General features: G+C 48.9%; 1 protein-coding gene across 1 annotated transcript in view; it reads left to right on the top strand.

Annotated features, from left to right (window-relative positions):
* Nucleotides 1-685: 685 nt before the first annotated feature.
* Nucleotides 686-15,111, top strand: part of HAS2 (hyaluronan synthase 2) — a 31,064-nt gene continuing 16,638 nt past the window's right edge. The window contains exon 1 of the mRNA XM_054985114.1: nt 686-1,176. The gene's annotated coding sequence lies outside the window, so the exon portion shown is untranslated. The remainder of the gene's footprint in view (nt 1,177-15,111) is intronic.

The following is a 15,111-nucleotide window of genomic DNA, read 5'->3' as shown; positions in this document are numbered from 1 at the left end:
CCACACTGCACCAGCAGAAGAGCCAGCTTTGGCACCTGGGACTTCTTGCACAAAAAAGGATTCAGGACTAACCATTGAAATGTGTGTTTCTGGCTGCTGCTCCCCTCCCCACTCTCCAAACTCAGCCCTCCAGCCCGAGAACCCCATGAATGAGTTCTATCTCCCGAAGTCACCTCCAACCGAGTCCCTTATTATCTTGCAAAGCCAGGAAACTAAAGCCAACCGGAGCCCAGTAATTGCAAATGAAGTAGAAATCATCCCCTTAAAAGAGAAAGCGAGAGATCAGGAACCCCGGATTCGATGCAAAGCGGAGCAAAAACCCTTTTACTTATTACCCAAACATACAATTGGGGAGGGGGGGGGTCTAAAGCCCAGATTTTCCTTTCCTCTACACGAAGAGGAAATCAGGTGGTGGTAACGTGTGTGTATTGCATTTCTTTGCAAATGTTTGCAATTAACTTAATTGAATTCACTCGAGTTTGAACTGGTCCCGGAGCCAACATTGAATGGGCAGTTCCCCCCCACCCCCACTTACAGGAGTTCCCTCCTTCCCTCTCTCCTCCTCCCCCCTCCTCTCCACCCTATTAAAACAACCTCCAAGTCTCACTTGTTAAAAGACCCCTTAACTTGGAGGAGGCAGAAAAGCAACAGCCAAGGGAAGAAGGAGACAGGGGGGGAAAGAGAGAGAGAGAGAGAGAAAAGCAAAAGACGTCTGGAAAATATTATCCAGCCGCTGCTCCGACTCGCTGAGGCCGCCGCCGCCGCTGCTCCTGAGATAGAAGCTTCATTCAGCCCGGACCAAAGAGACTTTCCTACTGATGCAGCGCCTCTCTCCACTTTCTTGCAACTTCTGCGGGCGCCTGGAGAATCCGCCCGGAGTGCCATCGCCAGCAACAAGCCCACCATTTAGCGCCGGGAAGGCATTTCCCCCCTTCCCGGGCAGCACGGAGCTCGCCCTTTAGAGGCACCGGGATCCCAGGCGGGGAGCGAGCCGGTCCCTCTTTGCATGGGTACGCGGGGGTCCTCCTTTCCCTGCCCAAGCGCTGCCCAACGGGCCAGTTGACGCGTGGCTTCTCCAGCTAGGCGAAGGGGGCTTTGGCTGGAGCGGCCGAGTCCAGAGGCGCCCCGTCGGCATCTTTAGCCCCTGGATGAGCGAAGGGACGGAAGGACAGCAAAGTGAGTCTTTGGTGGGGTCTCTGTATGGGGGGGGGGGGGAGTGTGCCTGGCGTGGGGGATTCTCACATCGGGGGTGGGACGCGGGGAAAGAGCAGATTTCCCGAGCAAGATTCATCGTGGAAACTGCCGGCTGGGGGAGAGGAGGGCGCACGGCGCACGGTAGGACCCCGCTGAAACCAAGAGATAGTCTCTGCCCCCTAGGAGACTACAGTCCTGGTTAATGTGACGCTTTTCTCTCTCCCGGATGGCATCGGTTCGGGGAGGCGTTTTCAAAAGCAAGTTATCGAAAGGCTATTTTTTTTTTTGCATTTCTTTTGATTGATCTTTATTCTAGCTAGAGAGGCGGGCGCGCACCTGGGCAGCTGGAAGTTTTCCCCCTGGCCTAGGAAGTGCAGACCTGGCAGTAGCAACTTGGCAGCCGATCACGGGCCTTGCTGGGCAGGGTGCAGCCAGGGCGCAACGCCTTTTGAGGGCGCAGCCAATGCGCTTACTCGGGAGTAAGCCCCGTTGATTTCAATGGGACTTTCTTCGAAGTGAGCGTGGATAGGATCGAGCTGCGCGTCTCTACCGCGGGGATGAGGCGGATTTTGGCTGGATCGTGCCCATTTTCTTCATCAGATGTAACACCCTCCCTCCAAATTCTGGTAATGCACCGAAGTTCCACCTGAGCCCTCCTGAAATCAAATCGACTTTATTAAATAATTTTAAAAAAGAGTCCAGGAAGGTTTTATTGCTCCCTCCCTTACTTATTGCCGCAATCCTAGTGGGAAGTCAGTGGGATTACTCGCGAGTAAATTTGGTGTGTTTGCCCGGTGGGCGGACGATATCCCCCCCCCCCTTCCAATTTATCCCGTGTTTTCTAAAAAACATTTATTCACCTAAGTTATAAAGGTCCTTTGGAGGCTGAAGCCCTTCATCCGGCTCCAAATTTCAGAAGCGGCCGTGTCCCGGAAGGCGGGGCTTTTTTTTTCTTGGCTTGCATACACTGTAGCTATTTAGACACTTGTGAAAACATGAAACGTGACTTTGTCCCGCCCTCCCCTCTTCTGATGGCTGGGAGAGGGAGACACAACCTGGCAAGGAGCAAGGGAGGGGGGTGCGGGTGTCGGATTCCCAGTTGTTCTTTTAAATAAAACGTTCAGTCAAGTACTGAAAGGTGGGCAGAGTCGCTCAATGAAACTGAGGCGACGAAGCATCCCCTCCCGCCCAGAGGGCTTCTTTCATTCGCCTCTGGAACTCACCGCCACAAGATGGGGCGACGGTGGCGCTGGCTAAAAAGAGCAAGACTGGACAAAATCATGGAGCCGTTCTACTTAAGCGCAGCCTCCATATTTAGAGGCAGTATATCTGAAAATCAGATGGGAGGCGGGCAAAGGATGCTGGCTGTCCCCCCTCATCCCCATTCGTGAGTTCCGAGGTCCAGAAGGCAGGGTTAGATAGCCCCCGGGTCTCATCCAGCAGAGGTCAAAAAGGAGACAGGTAGGGTTGCCAGGTTCCAGGTGGTGGCCGGAGATCTCCCAGAATTGCAACTGATCTCTAAACTAGAGAGATCAGTTCCCCTGGAGAAAATGGTTTCAGGGAGTTGGTCTGCAGTAAAAGAGCAAGAGTCGTGTCCGGTAGCACCTTATCTAGGTGAGAAAGGCGGACTATAAATAATAATTAATCATAACTAGAATCTAGTTGGTCTCTAAGGTGCTGCCGGACTCGAATTTTGCCCCTGGCGAAAAGGGCATCTTTGGTGAGCATTCCCGCCCCCCCCCCCCGAGGTTCTAGGCGGGGAGAAGCAGCCCCTGCGGCGTTTTCACTGGAAGAGCAGGAGGGGCCGTTCAGGGGGCGAGCACCCCCGGGGGCTTTGCCAGAGCAGAAAGCAGCAGCTGCTGAGACGCGCCTTTCCTCTTCGTTGGGGAGTGGAAGGTGGCGAACTGAGCGACGTGGCAGCCTGCTGGGCATCGCTCTCCAGCTGTGCCCGGGGAGGGCAAAGGGAGGGAGGGAGAGGCTCGCCGGCCGGGCTGGCTTCGGCTCCGAGATGCCTATCTCCATCCCCTGGCCGGGAGCCGCTCCATTGTTCGCGCCCTTCTGCTCCTCCCCGGCAAGCTCTCCTCCCGGGCTCGCCAGCGGCCCTCCGGGAAGGCGCGGCGCGGCGGCTGAACGGCCAGGTGGTCCCGCGGAGCTCCCGGAGTGTCCGGTTACAGTTGTCAGCGGGAGCGGCTCCATCTGGAGCGGCGGGAGGGGAAGGGAAGGGAGAGGAGCGGGCTGGCTGCGCTGGCGAGACCCCGCCGTCGCCCGCGGCCCGCTTCGGACGCGCCCCGGCCTGCAGAGCCGCTTCCCCGCCGGCTGCTCGCGGAGAGTCCCGGCCCGCTTTCGCCTCTGCAGAAAAACTCGCCCAGCTTTTGCTGACTGGCGGCGAACCCACGTGGCAGCCCAGACCCGCGCCGGGAATGCCGCTGATGAGGTCACTGCCTGGAGAGCCCGCCTCCCCTTTGAGACGCGCCGCCGCACCCGCCCCTGATTGGCTCGAGTCGCTGGGAAGGGGATCCCCGGCAAGGGGATGAGCCCGGGATTGGAACTCCGGCGGGGGCTCGTGCTGGCGCGGGGAGGCCTGCCGGGGCTCGAGAGCTTCAGAGAGTTCGGCGGAAACACGCATACAAAGCAGCGCGAGGCGTGATCCGGGCACGGTTCAGCGCTAAACTCCCATGGATTTTTGCCTTTCAGTAGAGATGTAGCGTAGCGGTGAAGTGGGCTGGGCTGCTGGTCAGCACTCTGCTGGTTCGAATCCCACTCCTGCCATGAGCTCAGCAGAGGTCCTTGGGTCAGCCACTTCTCTCAGCCCCAGCGCCCCAGCTGTATTGTGGGGATAATAATACACTGACTTTGTTCACTACTCTGAGTGGGGGTAATCTATCTAGAAGAGCAATAAACAAGCACAGTTCTTGTTTAGGTAGGTGATTAAGGCTGCAGTCCTCAGTACACTGAACTCAGTAGGATTTACTTTGGAGGATGCGTGCTTAGACTTCCAAGGTCACTGTCCTAAGCAATGTTACACTGTACTGAGCTTGTTGGCTTTAATGGAACAGTGTAATTATGTAAAGATTGTGCCCTAACAGTAAATCCTAAACAGAGTTGCTCCAGTCTAAGCCCGTTGATGGCAAAGCAGTGCTATCTAAGTCCACTAATTTTAAAGCAAAACAGTCTAAACCCATTGATTGCAATGCAGTCTAAGACCACTGATGGAAATGCAATGCTATCTAAGCCAATTGATTGCAATGCAATGCAGTCTAAGGCCATCGACTACACTTCAACGCTATGCAAAGGTATTCAGTCTGGAATACCTTTTGTGTAAGACGGCTCTGTAAAGTTGCCTGACTTTGACAGACTTCTGCTTACAAACCCAGATAGGACACTGATATCCTAATGGTATTAAATATTAGAATATTAAATAGGTAAAATGCTAGGCTCTACTATCTCATCAAAACCACACATTAATAGAAAGCCAGCACATAAATCTATAGATCTTTTAGCTGCTGCAAAGCTTGTGCTAAGGGCATTGAAGGAGTGGAGGGATTCTGTAATGATTGGGTTTACCCTTCAGAAATTCATGGGTTTTGTAATTTTAATAACATTATTAAACTTTTTCATTTATACAGAAAGGATATTTCAGTGGGTTTTCATTAAATATTTAATCCTCAAAATTTGGGGAAATGGGGAGAATATCCTCCCCCACTAGTTTCCATTCTTACCGTCTTGTCTCAAACAAATCAGTAAAGCATCACAATGACTCGTATGGGGCAAGTGAAAATGACAGTTGTTAGCTATTAGCTAGGCAAGAAATAGGAGATCTACAGTGCTGTCCCAAGTGGCTCTACTCAGGTGTAGTCAATGGGGCTTGCTTCCAGGGAAGTGCTCTTAGTGATTGCACTGCCAATAACAGATCTCCAGTCTCTTTGAATACATATGAAGCTGCCTTTATGCTGTCTCAGACAATTGGTCCATTGGTGGTGGAGAGTGCCCTCAAGTCATAGCTGAATTATGGTGACCCCTGGTGAGGGTTTTCATGGCAAGAGACTATCAGAGGTGGTTTGCTGTTGCCTGCCTCTGCAACCCTGGTCTTTGTCGGCAGTCTCCCATGCAATTACTAACCAGGGCCGACCCTGCTTAGCTTCTGAGATCTGACAAGATCAGGCTGTCCAGGTCAGGGTCTTGGCCCATTGAGGTCAGTACAATTGACTCAGACTGGCATGGAGTCTCTAAGGATTCAATTAGAGGTCTTTCATATCACCTGTGGGATCTCAGAAGCTAAGCAGGGTCAGTACTTGGATGGGAGACCACCAATGGAGATGCTGCAGAGGAAGGCAATGGCAAACTATTTCTGCTTCTCACTTGCCTTGAAAGCCCTAGCAGGGGTCACCATAAGTAAGCTGTGACTTGACGGTACTTTACACACACACATCACCTGGAGTGGAGATGCTGGTGGTTGAATTGGGGAACTTTTGCATGCCAAGCAGATGTTCCACCACTCGGCCACAGCCCCCCCCTTTAATTTTCCTTTAACAGGAGGGGGGATTTGAATTGGGATGATGGTATTAGGAAAGGCAGCAACCGTCCCCCCATCTGCACACACAACCATTTCTCCACTGAAAACTCACCTGCCCTCAGAGCTGCTGTTTGCTGTGAAAATAGACTAACATGGTACACCCTGGTGTAGGTACCTGAATACTCTAATCTGAAAGTAAGCTTCATTCAAACAATTGAGACTTGCTTCTGAGCAAGCTTGCTTCAGATTAGTGTGCCAGGGAGTCTTTGGTCAAATTTATTACACACCCGTGTTAGTCGTTGTTGCAAAATAGTAAAGAATCCAGTAGCACCTTTAAGACTAACCCACTTGAGTGTAGCATAAGCTTTCGAGAACCACAGCTCTCTTCGTCAGATGCATCTATGATTCTATTTTAGGCTATTATACACATGAAAACAGCTGTACCTTCCCAGGTCCTGGGACAGACATAACTGAATACTCAGTTATGGTTGGTGACCGCCTGTGTTCATGTATTGGACACTCCCCCTGCTGTTTCCTTCACCAGTCCCTTCTCCCCTTTGCCCAACCGAAACTGTCATGGCGGTTTCACTGCTGCCCTCGCTGTTTTAAATTTTTTGAGTATCCCAGGATGCACCTGTATAGCGGCGCATTCCCAGCCATGTGGAGACCCTTCAAATGCTTCCCCCCCACCTTCTTTTTGCCCCATTGCTCTTTCAAGTAACTACCACCAGTCCTCCAATGACATAATCATGTGGCCAGATTCAATAAAATCCTCACTTTTCCCATTACTACAGCACGGTTAGGGGTACTGATGGGGGAAAGGACCTCCCTTGTAATCAGGAACATTATAAGTTATGTGAATGAGAACAACTGGAGAGAGAAGGAAGTTCAGAATAGCCCCCCCCCCCAATGTTCTTTAAGCCAGCACTGCATGGGAGACCTCATATCGGGACTGTCCCAGGACCTGAGACGGTACAGCTGTTTTCATGTGTATAATAGCCTGATATTTTAGCATTATTGAAGACTGGCCTCTCCTGTTCTTTAATTTGCACTTAAAACAGAAACCTGACGTCGGCTCCGTCTGAACCCTGCCGCGAAGATCAATGGCATATAAAATCTGGAAGTGATAAATGTGTAGCGGGAGAAGGCAACTGCTCTGCAGCCGTAAAGCTGTACAGATGTAGCATAACTGTTCAGTTTCCTCTCCATTGGCTGTTAAACTGGAAGGGGGAGGAAAGCTGACAGCTATTTTATGTTCATAATGAATGAACGCTGGGAATCATTTGTACTTCAAAAGATGGGTTGACTTGCTCGGCTGCCAAGAGAAGTCTCAGGCAATTTCCCAGAGTGGAAATGCCACTTCATAGCAATCAGTTAATGTTTAAATCGACATGTGTCCATATAGAGTTTGAGTGTGTATACAGTAAGTGTGAATATGAATTCCTCCCCTCTGAACATCCTTGTATTGCTGATGAATGAAGATCAGCTATAAATCAATTCAGAAGCAAAGGGAGTGGACTGGGCCAAATAAGAGGGTTAAAATTCAGGTGCGTTATCATTATTGCACGTGTGAACCTGCCCTAGACCAAGTCAGGCTATTGGTCATTATTGTTTCCTATGGCTGGCAGCAGATCTCCAGAGTGTCTGATGGAAGTCATTCAAATCAGCTCCTACACGACCCTTATTAATTGGAGAGGCCGTGTAATAGATCTACTGCATCCAAAGCAGATACTCTGACACCAAGCCATGGTCCCACTTATTAATGAATTCCCACTGAATAAATATAGCCATTCATTCATTCATTCATTCATTCATTCATTCATTCATTCATTCATTCATTCATTCATTCATGTCATTTACAGTCTGCCTTTCTAATGAGATTCAAGGCGGTTTACACAGTATGAGATTAGTACAGTCAATATCAAGGGCATTTCCGTAAACAATGCCATAGGGTTAATAAATACAAGCTTACAAAGCAAGAATCCAATACCGAGTTGAAGAACTGCTGAAGCAGAGCATAAGCAATTCTAGGTCTGACATTAGACAACATGAAGCACAGTTTGCTCCTAGGAGCAGATATTTAAAGCAACAGATAGTACATAATGCAACGTGGTGGTGAAGTCTATGGTCCCCAACTGATTAGTGAAGCATCTGAGACCCCTTCCCTACAATACAGCCCTCCTGTCTGAGTAAAAAGCCTTTTTGAATAATTCGGTTTTGCATCGTTTGTGGAAATCCTCTTAACTTAAAGCCACTTATCATTCAAAAATCCTGTCCCAACTTTAAGGTTCTAGTTACTCTGGTTCACGTCCTCTGTGGGTTGCAGCTGACTCTGGTGTTGCTAGACCCATTTTCTAACCCGTTTTCAAATCAGTACTGTACTGTGCAACCCATTCAAGAATTCCAGTGGGAGCCAGAAATGAACCCTGTGCCCCTTTGGATCCCCTCTAAAGAGGTATGTGTTTGGGAAGTGAGAAGCACTGAGGAAGTGGCAAAAAATCTTTCCAGTACTGGAATGGCCAAAGGAGTCCTAGTGCCAATCACCATTTCTCTTCCAGAATATCAGGGGCTGGATTTGTTTCAAAGCTGCCTCCCCTTCCTTTTTCCTGCTGCTCAAATCCTTGTTATGCTTGCTGTCCATGCACTCAACAGGGAATTACAGTGGCAGCTCTCTGATGAATGTGTCTATGCGTTTTTCAACCTTTATCATATTAACATACTGTCTTTTAGAAGCACGTTTTTCATAACACTGTCCCATTACATCATTATGTTGACAAGATTTATCCAGTTGTCTATTTTCAAAGGAGGCCAAGGGAGAAATGTTGACATGCTGAGATTACAGTCATGAGGTTGGATCCAGAGCAACATTTCTGCTTCCGCTAGAGCTCTTGTGCAAGTGAAAATGCAAGGAAAAGACCATGGTAACCCCACTAAACGCTAAATCGAACTGATTGCATCCCCCACTTGAATTTCTGCTTGCACAAGACGATGTGCAGTCAATTGCTGGGTAATATAATCAGGGCTTTTTTTCTGGGAAAAGAGGTGGTGGAACTCAGTGGGTTGCCAGCACAGGGGGCAACTCCTGGTGGGAGGTGGTGCCCCCTGGTACCACGTGCACATGTGCAAGGTGCGCGCACGCTTCTGGGACCGTGCAATGATGTCACTTTGGGTCAGCTGGAACGGGGGGGGGGAGTTTTTTAATGTTTAAATCGCCCTCAGCGAAAATGGTCACATGGCCGGTGGCCCCGCCCCCTGATCTCCAGACAGAGGGGTGTTTAGATAGCCCTCCGCGCTGCTGGAGCAGCATGTAGGGCGATCTACACTCCCCTCTGTCTGGAGATCAGGGGGCGGGGCCACCGGCCATGTGACCATTTTCAAGAGGTGCCGGAACTCCGTTCCACCATGTTCCAGCTGAAAAAAAGCCCTGAATGTATTATATAGAGAAGGAGGCAGTAGGTGTTGCACAAGTGGAACTGGGCTATGTTTCCAGTTGCACTTTGCTGAATCCAAGTCATGGCCTGAGTCCTACCACTCCACTCAACAAAATTGGAAGTCTTCTGCCTAAGGGGGCTTCCGAGAATGGAAAAGGTTCTTCCACCAGCGGAAGGCCAACTTACATAGGAGATAAGCTTCTTAGGCTGAATTAAGGCTTCCAGCTTTGCTGAGCAGAGTGGTAGAATATGCATCAGTGTTAATTTGTGTCTTGGAGGTATATATATATATATAGAAGCCTTCATCTCTCTCTTTCCGGTCTCTCCTCTCTTTTTAAAAGCAAGAGTCGCTAGGCATTATTAAGAGCCATTATTTCCAGAATTCAGGATGGCATTTGGCCAGACTAGGTATTTGGTAGCAGGCCTGTACCTGAGAACTAGGATCAATGCCAAACATCTAAAAAGCAGCAGTGTGAGGAAATCTATGTTCCACCCATGCATATAAAACCATTTTTGAGACAGACTAGCTTAAACTGTAAGTGCAAAGTATTGGGTATTATTAACCTCAGGTCTGGGTACAAAAAAAAACCTTGCAACATGTCTCAGTCTGCTACCTTTTATTATTTCTAGAGATAATTGAGGGGGTTTTTTTACAGAAGAAAATGAGGAAATCCAGGAAAACAAGTTCCAGGAAGAAAGCCATAACTGGGAGGCAACAATATCCAAAATGTTCCATAACATCCAGAGGGAGCATGCATAGCGATTAGATTGTCATCCTAGGATAAGAGAGATCCAGAATCAATTCCCTTCTCTGCCCTGGAAGCTTGTTGGGCCAGTCACATGCTGTCAGCCAAACCTACCTCACAGGCTTGTTGTGAGGAAAAAATGAAGGAAAAGAGAAGGACGTTGTAAGCCACTTTGGGAGAAAAGCAGGATAGGTATGAGCAGGGCTTTTTTCTGGGAAAAGAGGTGGTGGAACTCAGTGGGTTGCCCTCGGAGAAAATGGTCACATGGCTGGTGGCCCCGCCCCCTGATCTCCAGACAGAGGGGAGTTTAGATTGCCCTCAGCAGCACGGAGGGCAATCTAAACTCCCCTCTGTCTGGAGATCAGGGGGCGGAGCCACCAGCCATGTGACCATTTTCAAGAGGTTCCGGAACTCCGTTCTACCGCATTCCAGCTGAAAAAACCCCTGGGTATGAGGGAATATTTTCTGTGTTACAGTCTTGGGAAACTTTGATATTTTGTGCAGCATTGTGTGAGAAACATTTTTTTAATTATTTTGCAATTTGTCGGGGGTTAAACTCCGTCTTGGCTAGACTAATGAACAAGAGATTTCCTAGTACGGCTGCGTTTGACTTCACATAGGATCTACTTGCTGCTTGGAACAGTTCCAGCCATCATTCCCCCTCTTTTGTAGGCTTATCAAATTTTTGAAACGAGCAGATTGGTTGCTGGAACACGGCCAAGCAGCAGCTGGGAACCAGTTCTACTGACTGTTGACTGAATTCTGGATGTCCAGTGCCAAATACCCCATTTCAGTATCACACATCACGTATCACATTTCAGTTATGGGGTCTTTCAATCCTTCGCACACTGTTCGGTTGCATAAAATCTTGCAGGGCTGTTCAGGATTTTAGCCTAGATCAATTGACAGCAGAATCCAGTGGAGTCCAGCAGATTTGGAAAGATGTTAGTGAATATTGTTCAGCTTCACTGCTGGTCTGCTGTTCACATAAAACATGAAGGGGAGAGAGAGGAAGAAAGTCTTGGGTTTCCTGTTCTCCAGATACGTATCATGTGACTTTGCTTCTCTCCCCTCTCCCAATCTGTGCAGTAAGTTACACAGCCACAGGGCAGTTGCAAAAGCTGAATTATGGATATTACAAAGGCAGCCAGAGAACAATCCCCCAACACATACGCTCAGGCTCATTCACTCCCCGCCATAGTCAGGGGCACGGCGCAGTTGAATAGCAAACGATTCATTCCAGAAAAAAGGAAATACTGCTCCAAACACCAGGTAACTAGCTTATAAGATTTGTTACTGCAAAGTGTAGCGATGGCCGCTCACCGTAGCCCTTGTCACACGTTACGGAGAATGCATATATATCCTGTACATATATGTGCACATCTGAAAAAAAAATCAAGCACACACTATACATGGATTGTAAGCACATTCACTGTAATTTGAGAACAGGACTTGAGATGGCTTTGATAACGTTTTTGAAGGGTGGGTCTGTTAGCCATGACATGGGACTGGCAGCTCTTTGTGGAGAGGCACTATGCATTTGATAACCAGATGCTGAGGACAGAAGATGGCTATCCCCTCCGAACTGCATAGGGTTGCCAGCTCCAAGTTGGGAAATTCCTGGAGATCTGGGGGGGCGGGGTGAAACCTGGAGAAACCTGGAAAAAGTGGGCTTTGGGGAGGGAAAGGACCTTGGCATGGCATAATTCCATAGAGTCCACCCCCCCCCACCCCAAAGTAGCCATTTTGTCCAGGTGAACTGATCTCTGTGGCCTGGAGACCAGTTGTAATTCCGGGGGATCTCCAGCCACTACGTGGAGGCTGGCAACCCTAGTGCTGCGGTTAGTGGCTTCCTGGAGACAGCTGAACACACGTGAACCCATGAAGCCGCCTTCTCCATTCTTATCAGTGCCATTCTTATCAGTGCCGTATTTCTGCATACAGAGCTGATGCTGTACCACTGAGCCACGACGTTGCTTCGGGTTCAAGCAGAAGGGAAGTCCAAACGCGAGACTACATGCACCCTTAGTCTGATACAATCAGTCATTTCTTATGTTGTCACAAACAACCTGTGTTTGGTTCGAGTCCAGTAGCACCTTAAAACCCCAGTAAGATTTTCAGGAGAGAAGCTTTCGGGAGTCAAGTTTTTTTCATATCTGATTTTCAAAAGCTTATACTCTGGGAAACTTGTTGGCCTTTCAGGTGCTACAGAACTCTAATCTTGTTCTTCGACCAACATGGTAACCTCCCCGAACCTATGTTAGGTTAAAGTGAAATCAAATATGAGACTATGGGGTTTCCTTCGAAGTTTCTTTTGCATAGACTAAATTCCACCTACCATTTTCATTTTCTCCTTACAGTGTTTGTATTTAATAAGAAGTTCTGCAATAGGGTGACACCATAAGCAGCACAGGCGTCAAGAAGGCCTTTAATGATCACATTGTTACAATGCCTGCAATCTTTGGCTAAACACACAAGCTCTATTTGATGAAAAACCTGCTGAAGTAAATATATATTCCCACAGACTGGGCTCTGCTTTAATTAAGTGGCAAAAATCCCGCAGACTTCAAGGGAGCCAAAATTGTATCTGTCCGTCTGATTCATGTGAAACAAGGGGTTTAATCAGCTACAACCCAAGGCCTTTTTGCACGGATGAGTGACTCACTTGGATTCTGGATTCTCCTCCTTCATCGCTACTATATGCAGTTCTGTGTATGGCAAGATTAAACAGCACAGCAAAGAAAGAAAGAATAAGAAAATAAAACTTTGCATCCAAAATTAAGGGGAGGATTAGTCAATCTGAGGAACGATTGGCAACATTTTTTCTGTGTTTATTGTGTCACATCCAAAGACTATCTGCCAGCTGCTTGACTCTCATCTGGGCACAAATATCTCACGATGTGGGAGACGTTTGAGTTCCTGCCTGAAATGTTAACCCAGAAGTATCAAAGGGGGAGCAGGAGTGACTCACCCTTCCTCGCTCCCTGCCTCCTTACATAGCCAGGGATGCCATTTTTTATTTCAATGAAAGGAGGGGGGAAAGGGAAGGGTTGTGCCTCAGTAAGGGAGCCTAGGCTTCTGTGTTGAAAGTCTCAGGGTGGGGGTACAGTTCTTGGAATCCCCAGTTAAGGGGCAGCAGTAAGTTTTCCAACCACCAGGAGAGGCCTGGAGAGGTCCCAGAATTACAGCTGATCTCCAGACTACAGAGATCAGATCCCCTGGAGAAAACAGCTGCTTTGGATGGTGGACCCCGTGAGATTATACCCTGATGAGATCTAGGGTTGCTAATTCCAGCTGGGGAAATTCCTGGAGATTTGGGGCGGACCCTCGGGGGAAACTCAGCAAGGATGTGATACCATAGAGTCCACCCTCCAGAACGGCCATTTTTTTCCAGGGGAATTTGTAGCCTCAAGAGCAGTTGTAATTCCAGGACATTTCCAAGGCCCACCTGGAGGCCAGCAACCGTGGTTCCTCCCCTCCCCATGCTCCTCCCCCAGATCTCCAGGAATTTCCCAACTGCAGTTTACCTAGGTACCTGGTGTTAAGAAAGACCTTTCTCTGTATGTAACTGCAGAATGCTGTTGCCTGTCAATGCAGACAGTATTGAGCTGGGCAGACCAATGGGTTTGGCTTACTATGAGGTACCTTCATAACAGGACAGAGAACAGGATTGGCAAGTGAGCTGACATGGCAATTTGGGTTAGATTGTGTTAGACTAGGTTTTAGGTGACCCAGGTTCAAATCATCATGGAAGCCTGCTTGAGCTGTTCAGTCTCTCAGCTTAACCTACTTCCCAGGGTGGTTGTTGTGTGAGAACAAAATGGAGGGGGAAACAATGTTGAGAGCTGCTGTATAGTGGTTAAGTGGTTGGGTTGCAAATCCACAGTCTGCTGGTTTGACTCCGTGACTTCCATGAGCTCAGCTGGTGGCCTTGGGTAAGCCACTCCTCTCAGCCCCAGCTCCCCAGCTGCATTGTGGGGATGATGATAACACTGACTTTGTTCGTGTCTCTGAGTGAGCACTAATCTGTCTAGAAAGGGAGTATATAAGTACACTGTTGTTATGATATTTGGGTCCTCTTTGGGGAGAAAAGTGGGGTATAAATCATATATTTAATTGTGAAGTGGCCCCAAACTATGTGGATGCTTATATCTGAGGACTGAGGCCACTTCAGAACACAGCACAGGCTTCTGTAATCTTGGGGAACCCCCTTGGGTTGTAAGAAAATCTAAAAAATTAGAAAGATGCTTCCCTCCCCCCAAAAAGTGTGCTGTGTGCACAGGCGCCACTTATCTGCTAACCCATAAATCAAGCACCAAAGCAGCCCTGCGAGGCCCAGGTGGCATTGCCGGCCCTGCTGGAAGAGAACATCCCGGGGCCAGGGAAAATACCCAGATGCAGCTGGAATAGCGGGGCCCACTCTATTCCTCCATCTGCTGCCACTCCAGGACACATGGGGAGCACAGAGCCCTGCTGGCTCTGGCCAGAGCCGGGATGAATGGAGCCCTGCTTGGCCGCATGGAGCCTCACCATGCCCCGCCAGTGCTAGGCCAGGCGGAGCTGTGAAGGGATGTGCAGAGCCCCATCATGCCCAGCCAGTGCTGCAGCACGAGGAGACCCACAGGCCCAGGGAGGGCCAGCACTGGTCCCAGCCACCCCAGGGTGGGCCAGCACTGGGAGTGGGGGAGAGAATGGCCACAGAAAAAGTAGGGGGGGCAAAGGGTGTATGGGTTGCATGAACAGAAGTTGTTCTTCCATGGAAAATCCATGCATCACTCAATTCACAGTTTATGGCATTGCATGTTCTGAAACATGGCCAGCAGGCTCCCGCAACATATGAACAAAATGCCACCATAACGTCAGTGGAGGGTTATACAGCTGAGGGTCAAACAATGTTGATCAGCCAAGTGACTGACATGCAAGAATGAAACAGCCCAAACATATCAAACTGCTGGCCACAAATTTAGGGTGGGACTATGTAGCTCATGCCAGACATAGGTTAGCTCTCTTTAAAGTTCCAAGTTACAGAATCTGGAATCAGCTTTGGTCTCTCAAGCAATAAATTTCTGAAAGCTTACCTCCTTCCTTAAAACACACCGCCTCGCTTTCTCTGAAACAAAGCAGGTCCCACGTTTATCCTTTCTAACCCTGTGATCTGCTGGGATTATTGCTTTTCTACACTGGTGGGCAGGGCAGGAGTAAGTTAAAAGGATATATTTTGACCCCA

Source organism: Eublepharis macularius, chromosome 7 (assembly GCF_028583425.1).
Source record: "Eublepharis macularius isolate TG4126 chromosome 7, MPM_Emac_v1.0, whole genome shotgun sequence".
NCBI lineage: Eukaryota > Metazoa > Chordata > Lepidosauria > Squamata > Eublepharidae > Eublepharis > Eublepharis macularius.
Note: the sequence above shows the minus strand (reverse complement) of the source record. Positions and strands in the feature narration are given on the sequence as shown.